At 44.3% G+C, this 12624-nt stretch overlaps 1 protein-coding gene across 5 annotated transcripts in view; it reads right to left on the bottom strand.

Moving 5' to 3' along the window:
• The window catches only part of ZNF438 (zinc finger protein 438), a 96429-nt gene that overhangs the window by 20688 nt on the left and 63117 nt on the right, over positions 1 to 12624 (bottom strand). The gene's annotated exons all lie outside the window — the stretch shown is intronic.

Below are 12624 nucleotides of genomic sequence, written 5' to 3'. Positions count from 1 at the left end.
AATGTGCTCCCGTCGCGATGAATGGGGCTTCGGAAAGAAGACCGGAAGGAAGATATCCCGGATGATATGAAAGGTCAACAGCACCTTAGGGAGGAAGGCCGGACGTGGTCACAACCGCCCCTTGTCCTTACGCAACATAGTGTACCGTGGGTCCACTGTGAGAGCCCGAAGCTCGGAGACTTGTCCAGCTGATGCAAAGGCTACAAGGAAAAAACTGTCCCTCAGGACAGGTATCTCAGCGAGCATGTTGTCAGTGGTTCAAATGGAGCAGGCATAAGTCTGCTTATAACCAGGTTGAAGACCCAGGAGTTGGTGGGGGCGGCGAACCTGGGGACATAAATGCCCCAAGCCCTTGAGGAACCTAGAAACCACAGCGTGTGAGAATATGAAGCGGCCACTCTCCCTTGGGAGGAAGGTAGAGACGGCTGCCAAGTGCACCCTTAATGATGAACTGCGCCAGGCGCTGCTGTTTGAAGATCATAGGCAATCCAAGAGGAAATGGATCAGAACCTCTGTGGGGGAAACACTGTCTTTCGTAGCAGCAAGAGAAAGACTGCCAGTTGGGCAGATACGTTAACCGAGTGGAAGGCTTCCTACCACCCAGGAGAATCCTGTAGAACCGAGGCAGAACAACGTAACTCGGATCGGTTTAGGCCCGCAGCAGGCATGCAGAGATGTGCAGGGATTGCAGGTCTAGGTTGTAAAGCTTGCCGTGATCCAGCGTTATGAGGTCTGGGCAAAGAGGCAGGGGAATCGGTTGGCTACCGACAAGTCTAGCAACATGGTGTACCAGTGCTGCCTGGACCACGCTGGAACGATCATGATCAGATGCGCTCTGTCCCTGCGGAGTGTTAGGACCTTGCGAACCAGCGGGAGCGGTGGGAAAGCGGACGGCAGATGGCTCGTCCACGGCATCAGAAAAGCAGCCAAGATCGAGCCCGGGGAGAGGCCTTGGCATGAGCAGAACTTCTCTCTCGTTCTGTTCCCGCGAGAGCGAAGTTCCAGAAACGTAATGGATAACATCCGGAGGAATCAACCACTTGAGAGACAGGAAGGAACTGCTGAGGCGATCCGCCAGAGTGTTCCGGACCCCTAGGAGAAAGGACGCTACCAGTTCTGTCGATTGAGCTGTGCAGGAGTCCCGGAGCTGGATAGCTCCCTGCAAAGAGAGGAGGACCGTGCTCCTCCGTGCTTGTTTATGCAACGGGTGTCCGTTGTGTTGTCTGTGAACTCCGAGACACAACAGCCTTGTAGGTGCTGCTGAAGCTCCTGGTACACAAGGCAGACTGCTCTCAACTCCCGGACATTGATGTGCAAGGGCAGCTGTTGAGCCAACCAAAGGTCTGGAGTGGGAAACTGACCCAAGTGAGCACCCCAGCCAAGAGATGGGGGCGTCCATCATGAGGGAGGGTGAGGTGGATCGAACAGCACCCCTGCACACATCAGGGAGGGCGTCGACCCCCAGTTGAGGGAGCCTAGGACGCTCGGGGGGATCGAGGCGACCATGACCATGCTGTCTCTGGCCGGGTGGTACACTGAGGTGAGTCACGATTAAGCCTGGCATGTTCGGTTACGCACGTGCAGGCAGCCATGTGGCCCAGAAAACCTAGGCAAGTTCAAGCCAAAGTTGCCGGGAAGGTCCCCTGGAATGAGCCAATCGTCCAGAGACGGAGAACGTGTATCCGACGGTGGCAGAGAGGGCGGCAACTACAGCCAGACACCGTGAATACACAGGGGCTGTATAGAGGCCGACCGGGAGGACCGTAAACTGGAAATGACGGTTGGCCACAAACTGGAGGTACCTTCTGTGCGGAGGATAAATGGCGATGTGAAAATACGCGCCCTTCATATCGAGGGCGGCATACCAGTCTCCGGGATCCAAGGATGGGATGACAGTCCCCATGGATACCATGCGGAACACTCCAGGTATATCATAACTTGTTGAGCTCCCGCAGGTCTAGGATAGGTCTGAGACCTTCCTTCACCTTGGGGATCAGGAACTAGTGGGGCTAGAACCTTTTGTCCCTTTCGTCCTTGGAACCTCCTCTATAGCTCCGATGGTGAGGAGCGCCCGCACCTCTTGCAAGAGGAATTGCTCGTGAGAGGGGTCCCTAAGAGGGATGAGGAGGGATAGGTTTGCTCGATTGGTGGTTGAGAGGACCCTGATTTTGGCCCTTTAGGGGTCCCGAGCAACGCCTACGACTGCCTCAGCGTCACCTGCTGGCAAAGCCCTGTCGTTGTCTAGGCGTAGGGTAAGGGCGGTGAGGCTGGCGGAAAGGTCAGCAGTGAGACATCGGCATGTACATGCCGAGAGGGAGTGCATAGTGACCTCGCTGTCCTTTGGGCCTTGCAGCCTAGGGTCAGTTTTGAAAACAGGCCTTTGTCATTGAAGGACAAGTCCTGTATAGTGTGCAGGAGCTGCGAGGGAAGGCTCGATAACTGGAGCCATGAAATGCGCCTCGTGGCAACACCCGAGGCCAGAGTCGTGGCTGTGGAGTCCGCTACATCTAACAAGGTCTGGAGGGAAGCTCTCGCCACTTTCGGCCCTTTTTCCAGGAGGGCATCAAACTCTTGACAGGAGATCTGAGAAACCGACTCCGTAAATTCTCCCACCGCCGCCCATAGTAACGGCTAAGCAGGGCTTGCTGGTTTGCTACGCGAAGTTGCAGGGCGCCTGCCGAGTACATCTTATGGCCCAGGAAGTCCATTCGCCTAGCCCCCTTGGACATAGGGGCTGGTCCCTGTAGGCCATGGCGTTGCATCTCATTGACGGACTAGATGATAAGGGAGCAGGGGGAAAGACGTACATATAGGTGCCCGTCGCCCCTGGAGGATACCATGCACATGCATTCGACTCCCGTGCCCATGGGCGGGATAGTGGCCACTTGGGAGATTCATAGTGAATGCCACCCATCTCGGGAGGTCCTGATGGGCCCCCAGGCCGATTAGGGGAGGGCCCAAGGAGTACGCTTCTGCCACCACCTCATCTGGGGCGGAGGGAGAAGAAAGGCCAGGGACAAGTGGGTCCTGTGTGGGCTCATGCTCCTGGACGACCTCTTGATCCGGTGGGATGTGGGAATCCGGTGGCAGAACCGGACTTCCTCCGTACCGGTCGGAGGGGGACGGCTAACTGTCGCCCCTGGTACCCAGTGCTCTGACGGAACAGAGCACAATGGGATCACAGGTAGGCCTTTGGCCTGATGGCACGCCCAAGATGTACAGGGCAGCCACTGATGGGGGTCAGGGTCCTGGCCTGGGGCACCTGGAAGACTCTGGTGTGCACATCTGAATGGATGGACATGGAGAAGTTAAAGCCCTGGGCAGAGTCTCCCTCTCCAGCTCATGGCACTCGACGCGGCACCGGGGATCGGTGCCGTGAGGCCTACCGGTACCGGGAGCGAGAATGGGACCTGCGACCGAAGCGGTGCCGGGAGGCTGACCGAGCTCTCGAGGCTCAACGCCGGGAGTGGCTACGGGAGTCCAGTGCCTGGAGCGGTGCCGGGAGCTGGATGGGCACCGAGTGTACCAGGTCGGGGAACGGGACGCTGATCGGTGCCGCAGGTACGACCGGTACCGATATGGGGAACGGTGCCAGGACCATGAGCGGTGCCGGCACCTGGCTTGGCAACAGGACCGAGAACATCTGCGGGACCATGATCATGAACGGTGCCGCTCTGTGGTGCCGACGCAGGGTGGTCTGAGCAAGACAGGCTCGCCGATAGACAATATAACCCACACTGGCAGTGCCGGGGGTTGAAGCAGCGCAGGCTCTGTCACTGCCATCAACTCCCTCGCTGTGGAAATGTTTCCGGCGTGGAGGGAATAGTGAGCTCAACCACGGCTCGCACCGGGGAGCGTTCAGGCGCTGGACTCAACGGCTCTTGCGTGGCCGGAGTTGACGGTGCCGATATTGTCGGTGCCACAGCAGGTATCAGAACTGGGCAGACCGACTTAGTATAGCGCTCGGCTGCGGAGCGGGCGGCTCTGACGCAGCTGAAGAGCGAGCTCAACCGCGGCTCGTACCGGGGAGCGTGTCGGTACCGGACTCGACGGCTCTTGCATGGCCAGAGTTAGTGGTGCGGATATTGTCAGCGCTGCGGCAGACATCGGTGCCGGGCGATGCGACTTAGCATAGCGCTCGGGCTGCGGAGCAGGCGGCTCGGACGCAGCAAGAATCTTGAGCCTCTTCATCCTCCAGGAGAGGTGGACATCGGAGCCGGGTGGACATCGGAGCTATCGACGGCCGGGTGGACATCGGAGCTATCGACGGCCGGTGCCGAGAGGCCTTGGCGGTACTGGCGATCCGGTGCTGAGGGGGCGCTCCTTGAAGACTAACCAGCGCTTGGTGCCGAGAGCAGAGGAGCAAGAGCTGCCTCCGTCAGGAGCTGCTTGAGACGAAAGTCCCGCTCCCCTTTGTTCTCGGATTAAAGGCCTAACAAATGCGGCACTTATCTGTGAGGTGAGATTCCTCGAGGCACTTAGGAGAGGATTTCTTGTCGGCATCGGCTTGAGGCCGGCCGAGCATTATAAAACCCTGTGGACCGGGCATCGGACCCGGCACCGCGTGAGGGGAAGGGGATAAACCCCGAACCCCTGTGAAATAAATACACTATACTATACTACAAACAAATCAAGTTAACTACAACTATAAAAATCTGAACTATATACGATACTTAACGAGAGAAACTACGAGTAGCTAGGGAAGTGGAGGTTAGCTAAGCAGCGCTCCACTGTTCCAACGACCGACACGGGCGGTAAGAAGGAACTGAGGAGTGGGTGGGTCGGCTGGTGTATATATCCGGCGCCATGGTGGCGCCACTCCAGGGGGCGCCCAGCCGACCCACTGAGTTGCTAGGGTAAAAGTCTTCCGACGAACGTACACGCGGCGCGCACACACCTACATGGAATGGATATGAGCAATCACTCAAAGAAGAACAAAATATTAAATAGCTGCTCATTAAGTGAGCGCCACCTATTCTGTGCACTGAATGAGGCAGCAGTACTGTGTGGGGAAAAAAAATAGTAATGCATAAATCCTGCATATGTATGGGGTGAATTAAGGTTGTTCAGGCAACCTTAGTTCTGGTATTTTCTGAGTTCTTAACTTTGCAACCTTAATAATGTTCTTTTAACATAGGGGTTCTTTTTGTTTCTGTGTACGTAATTCAACATAGGTTTGAAAAATAAACTGAACCCAACATTTAAACTATTGTTATAATACAGGGACAGAGAACAAAGATGTGTCATTAGCACTGAATCTCAGAGGTGCAGAATACAAATATGTACAGAAAACAGCACGTACTTAGGGTCATAGATGGAACAAGCTTTAAATAATTTGTTAGAATTCCACAAGTCAAAAAAAGAGCTCTTTTAGAGTTACACCAATTATCTCTGATTTAAGCATCAAGGTGCTCTCCAGGCTGAGGTATTTTTAAGCTGCTCAATATTTTACCGTTGAGAATAGCAAGGACTGTCCCTGGTTTAAGTCTGAACGAGGTAGGCGTGTTTTTTCCATAGAGGAGTGGAGTGATAGTGGATTAAAAGGAATGATATGACAGTGGGGAACTTCCTGGATCTCTTGAGTATTCATTTCCATACCTTTCTTCTTAATGGGTAGAATGTTACAAAGAAAATATTTTTTTTGTGTAGTAACTAGACTCCATTGAAACACACTTTCAACCTTAACTATTTTTATGGAAATGTTTAGGTTGGGAATAAATTAAATCTGCTTTTGGCAGAATCTATTCATAGTATCGTCCAGCACCACTTAAGTACTTTGGGCAAGTTTCTCCTATTTCCTGTCCAACCCAGTTTTTTCATGACATATATCCTCCTTGCACTGCCAAGCAGATCTCGGCATATAACATGAGCTACAAAATTTATGCCCAACTTAATTTACACATGAAAAGTATTAAAAAAAGTGAATTCTCAGTGAAGGCTAACCCTGCCTTTCTTGTTGCCTTCCTCTTTTGTTAGAAAGTGCCCAATGGATTCTGTTCCCTATTTGCACTTTCTTTCTCCAGGCAAAGACTCCTCCTGACAATACCAAGTTATCCAGCCCCCAAAATCTCCAGAGCTTTGCTACCAGAGAAAGCTTGGCAAAGGACAGAATCTTTTGCCAAAAGTTAACTCATCCAGTGTGGCTAAACATTCAAAAGATCTTTCTGTCATATTGTTATCATCAAAAATAATGAACCGAAGCCATCATTCTGAATGTGTCCCTCAGAGAAACAAACCCTTGCACTAGATTTTAAATATCTAAATGTTTTGTATTTAATTTGAAAATTCATATCTGTGTATTGTTCAAACTCAAATATTTTAAAAATACATGAAGTGCTACCTCCTGGGGGACTTATTAATTGCCAACAGTTTGGACAAACATTTTGGGGGTCTGGCATAAAAAACAAACATTAAAATATTGCACCACATATTAGCAAATCAAAATTTTAAAATAACTCATTTTATACATATATAAAATAGGCAAATCAATTAGAGTTAAATTTGGTCGTTTTAAACAAAGCCATCTTTGAGCTACTGAATAGAGAAGTCTGAAGTCCCTGACAGGAAAAATCAGTTCTTTCTCTAAAATACCTTTGCTTCTAAGAATGGAGGGATCCATTGCCTGGACATGATTGCTGGGAGAGTGCTACTCATGTCACAGCAACAGGAAGAACTTGGAATGTACTTTTGAAGTGAGGAGATGGCAGAGTTGATTTCCTCCCCATCCCTACTGGACTACAACAACAGTCCTAAGCCCTGCTGGAGATTTCCAAAGCTGAAAAGTACATAAACTTAGTAGAAACACTGCTAATAACATTATAGATAACACTATTAATAAAAAAATATACAAACTTTGTATAAAAAATTGTACAAACTTAATTTTACAAACTTAATTTTATCAAAACCATTCTTATGTACAGGGAAAGTGTTCAGACAGAGGATGTTACATTATGATAAACTATAGAAAAATTAACTTCTTTTTCTACTAGAAGTTCAAAAAGTAGAGGGCCTATAGAACCAGGTAAAAGTATCACTGAGTTTTTGTAGAGGTTTCTCTTGCCTGGTTTCTTGATTAATTATCCAGAGGTAAGAAGCCCAAATCTTGAAATTTGAGCTTGGGTTTTTAAACAACCATTTGCAGTGGTTAAAGAAAAGGTATAAGGCACCAAATCCTCTTGTATCATTTGGTCATAGATGATTTTGAGATTTAAAAAGAAAGAGTTCCCTTTTGTTGAAGGCTCAGCCTCTCATATTCTAAACTATTAATTTCAATCTCTAATGGTTAAAATAATTGAGAAGTTTCAGATGAAATTTAAATGCCTTCAAATCAACTGCTCAAAACCACTTTAAGAGTGCTAGATACAAAATACTTAATTATTAATATCATTGCCATCTGTATCAGCTTGGGAAAACAGTCTGTGTAACCAGTAAGACATGATCAACATACAGCTATTCAGCCCTTATTTTTCATATCACTCTGACAATAAGAGAGCCGTGAGGAAAACTATATATGTTCAATTCAAATCATGAACAGGAGCTGGTGTCTATCTTCCACATACAGGGATGCTGATATCAAAGGAAAAATATTGGTATTTTCCTGTTTGAAAACAAACAAACAGTCTACCTGACGGAGAAACTGTTTGGTGGACACATTATCAAAGATATATTCAAAGATATATAGTTCAGCTTCCACATGCCTCTGCCAGTTTGCAGCAACTGACTCTGTCAACCTTAAAGTTAGTCTTACGCTGAGAATATGCTGTTCCAATACATGGGCCCCAACTGTGCAGGAAGGGAATGACTGTGATAGCATTACAATTCATTTTTAATCTTTCTTCCTCTTGCTTCTGTTCAGTTGTCACACAATGCAGAAGGTCATCCCTGGGGATTAGTGAATGGCAAAACTGCTTTGGACGGACTATCAAAAGTTCTAATTGTTCAGAAGAACTAGCTTAATGGATGGAGATGCAGCACCGGCCACTGAATTCATACAAGCATGGCACCAACATGAATGTGAACTAGACACACAGAAAGGTGGCTATTGAGAAGAACGTTTGAAAGAAAAGGTTGAAACTGAATGTTAAAATTGTCTCTTCTGGAAGAACTGCCAGTTGAGATTTCTTAAAATGAGTTCCAAGAGGGATAAGACCCTAACTAGCAGTTCATTCCTTGTGAAGCAGCTGTAAATGGCTTTTAAAAAAGGACTATCAAGGTCACATCAACTTGGACAACATTCTGGGAGTAGAAGATATACTGAATAATATGGTAATTAATAAACAATGTGCTCCCTGACCTGCAGGAAATGACAGTGACCAGGTCTGAGGGATAAATGAAGGTAGAATTCTTGAGAACTGTGGAGCACAGAAAGGTCAAGTGGCGCCATTTCATGAATAAGTCATGGAATGTTTTCTGTGCTGAATCTTGCTTCCCTTAAAAATAAGCTGAGGATAAAATCTTTTTGTCTTTGTATTGAGTAAAAACACCCCCCAAAATACACCTGGATGATACTTCAAGTGTAGTAGGAGGATAAGGTCTCTTAATTCCAAAATATATTTTTAACATAGAAGCGCTGGAATAGACAATAGAATGAAGACAATGGGGAAATATCTTGACATTTTATAAAGTACACCTTCTTATATGACATTTAAAACCCTTCTGTCTAGAGTGGAACCAGTTCAGAGGAGAACAGAAAATGTTTAATTTACCAGTTAGGCTTAAGGCCTCCCGCGGCAGCAAATACACATTGTATGGTGTTATTTGAGTTGCTGAAAAAGTATGTGTGTTGACTTCCATATTGCAAACTTGGAAAAATGCTCACTGTTGAGACTTGGCCTGAAAAATGTTGGGAATTTTCCTGTTGTTCTTGTACAGCGGTTTACTATCCCTAATGGAAGGACTAGACTGCAAAACAGACTGCTAAATCTGGATGATTAGCGGGAGAACCTTTACTTAGGGTTTTTGTAAATAAACTCAGTTCCACTGAACATGGCCTAGGTGATTTAACTTCTGAATGTGGTAACTACAGCTAGGATTTTTATACTTCTCTTGGATCTATTCCCTTTCCTTTTCTTCTTTTATGATAAGCAATTTCTTTGCCGTAAAAACATATAGCTTTGGCTGAGATTATACAAGACACTGACAACTATAGCCAACTTGGCTGTGACACAAAACATTAAAGTTCAAAGAAGCTTCACTATATTCTATATAGGCATGTCATTTTCCTTTCCAGACAGACATTCAGAGAACCTGCACCATATATTAGAATTAAAATCTCTCTGGAACGATTGTGGTTCTGGTTAAGAGAAGAACTGAAGTTTTCAGAACATATGAAAGTTCCAACTTTCTGTGGGATCTGAACTTGGCTGGGTCTCTCTGGCACATGTACTGAAGGATTCAGTAGAAAAGAAATCAGACTACAGCATCTCCATGTTTACCTCTTCCTGCATGATTCCACCTATTTGGAAGGTTTGCTGACATTGGTAGACCAGTGGAAGCTGTTAGACCAACAGCTGCACTAATGAAGGATGTCACTGGCAGGTATGCTAAAATGGGAGGCTGGGGCTGCTCTAGGATACACTTTGAGGAAGGTGCATACATACTGTGGTGATAAGTGCTAATTTACTATACAACATAGAAGCTTTAGCTAAATCTACAGGAACCAGTAGGAATGCAGAGTCAGCAGGCAGCCTTGTCAAGCTGCCCTAAGCAGCAAGGTCAAATACTGTATTTATTTGAAGTATCCAACAGTTTGTGACAGGATAGTCTCTCACTCCCAAGCACACTGTTTTGGAGAGCAGTGAGCTTGAAACTGCTCTCTCTCAGACAAAGCAAGTAAACTGCGGTCAGAATACTATGTTGCAGCAGCCCACCAGGGGGAGTCTGAACTAAAATAAAGCTCCTATTTAAGCTCCCTTTGTTGGTATGAAATGGGCAGTCCTAGCTCAGCAACAAAGTCCAGACCGATGCTCATTGATTATAAATCCATTCTTTTCATTAATGTGCCATCTCAATTAAGTACAGCTGTGCAAATGGACAATCCTACAATATGCCAGAAACAACTGAAATTCTAAACTAAAAGTCTAGTAACTTTGTAATGCTGTGTTTTTACTGAGAAATACGATCTACCTTGAACGACTTATGACAAATCATACATACATTAATTAAAATAAATTAATGTTTGAAAGTAATCTCTTTCAAAATGTATGTTAATATTCAATCTTTGCACATTTGAAACTTTTCCAAATCAATCAAGATATTTTGCATAACTGAGTGCGTATATGTATATTTTAAAGCATGACGGTCAAACCTGCCTGTTAAAAGTAAAAGTAATCTATTTAGCATCTTTTGTAAATAAACTGGAATTATTGTTCTGAAGTGGGACATTTTTGTAGTGTTTATGGTTTTTGTGCCATACACTAAACGTGAAAAACAATGTGCCTTGTTTTATGAAAAGCATTAGTATGTTTATATGGATTTCTATTCTTGTTTGTGGTAGATATTTGAAAACAAAATATAGATGTTTGGCCAACACTCAAAAAATCTTTGTCAAACTTTCCTGCTTTCATCATTGCTCAGCTCATCACACAAGCCATCTGCATAAATAAAGATGTAAGCATCTGTTATATGGCAAGTGGTCTCAGGGGCAGATGTTTCTATCCTTGCATTCATGTCACTGGGCTTGGATACATTATTTGAACAGATGTACACAATCTGAAAGTGATGTGTCCCACAGTGAAACATCTCCAACTGCTTTCTATCAAAGTACATAAATGTTATTTGCACCTGCATTTATACTAATGATAGAAAGGCAGCGGGAGTTCTGACGAAGTTCTATGAAATACATTTACATGGTTAATTGAAGTTTGAGAGCTTCAAGCTCCAAATGACTCTACTGACATTGATATACACTGAACTGAATTGTATAATTTTTTTTTTTAAACATGAATGAATTGATGATACAGCCATGCCCAGCAGGAAACCTGTGATTCCAGTTTACCATTAGTAATATTTTATGCATGGTATATTATAAAAATAATAGAAAAACATATGATAATATATTCCTGGATCTACCTGACCTGTTTCATGTTGTAAGATTAGTTCATATTAGCCTTGTTTAGAGGACAAGATTTATAAATCATGCATTTCCCCATCTGAAGCTTTGTTAGCCCTCCAACAGGCTGATAATCCACAATGGTACTTTGCATGGCTATTAAGCATTAGAAAAATCTCAGTTTCCAAAGTTAAGGGGACAAATAATACACTTGCAAGTGAAATTATGTGTATAATGTAAGATCAAAATTTATTATGGTTTAACGATTTATGATGTTTCAGTAGGGATTTCAAAATTATAGGAAAAAAATCAAAATCTAGCAAGTTTAAATATTCACCTTCACCACAAAGACAATTCTTTTGTCACATGAGCAAACTCCCTTTGAAAAGTTCTGTTAATAAAATAGTGTTTTCCTGACCAGTATATATGTGCCACGCAGGAATACGTATCAAATTACATAATACTGGTAGTACTACTGTAACAAACATAAGAGTGAGGGGTTTTGGTAGTCAGTCAAGGAACTTGCACTAACAGTTATTGCTGTGACTGTCTATAGTTGAAAAATAATGGGCACTTTCAATGAGTAGATTTATAGGCTGATAAAACAATAGTATATTGTGTGTGTAATTGACTGAGAGGTTCCACTTCCAATATCATTTGTTTTCTCACCACCTATTCAAAAGAAATGTATCTGCTTATCCTTGCACATAAATCATTAAGAACTGTTAATGTAATCATAGAATTTTCACAGTTCAGCAGCGTGTTTAAGAAACAAATCTGATTTTTGATTAAAAAGGACAAAATGCTATTGATAGCAAAATACAATAGGTCACACCAAGACTAATATATTTTTAGAATATTACAGTTTCACACTGATGTAACTTTAGCCAGAGTCCTGTCAGCATTTCCAACATAACCCTTCATTTCCGAGTTTTATACCTAGGCTGTTATACTTCACTCTGGGCTGAAACGTGGCACACACCATTAGCCTGGGATGAATTTTTCTTTTAAAAACAATTTTAAAAAATGGTTCTGCAGTTTCCAAGTTTCACCAGGTTAAGTTTTTTTCCTATTACTCAAATATGTGATTTCCAATATGCTCAAATCCTTTTTATTATTAAAAAAAAACTATAGCAGAGACTTTTCAGTTTAAGGACCAAGAGTGCATGCAAAACAGATGGATTTATTCAACAATAAAATATCTCTCCAAAGGAATAATGGTTCCATCAGGCCTAGGATCTGCCAATGGAGAGGAATTTACAGGACTACCATAATGGCATCTTCAGAATCTTTACAGCATTGAATAAAATATCCACTCTTTAAAAAATGTCAAAATACAAACATGACAGTAATAGCTCTATACTTCCAGCTAAATAAGAAAACTTTTTCTTTAAAATTAGCATGACCACTACAATGCATATTTAACAAGTCCCTTCTAAGCCACTGTAGACTATTATGGCCTATCATGTCACATACATGACACTTCTCTCAGGTTTTAATACTACAGTTAACAAGAATGAAATTCAGAAGTTAAAAACAATCTTTAAATGTTAGTTTTATGACCAAATTTACAT

The sequence above is a fragment of the Mauremys reevesii genome, linkage group 2, assembly GCF_016161935.1.
Source record: "Mauremys reevesii isolate NIE-2019 linkage group 2, ASM1616193v1, whole genome shotgun sequence".
NCBI classification, from domain to species: domain Eukaryota; kingdom Metazoa; phylum Chordata; order Testudines; family Geoemydidae; genus Mauremys; species Mauremys reevesii.
This window is presented reverse-complemented; position numbering and strand designations above follow the sequence as displayed.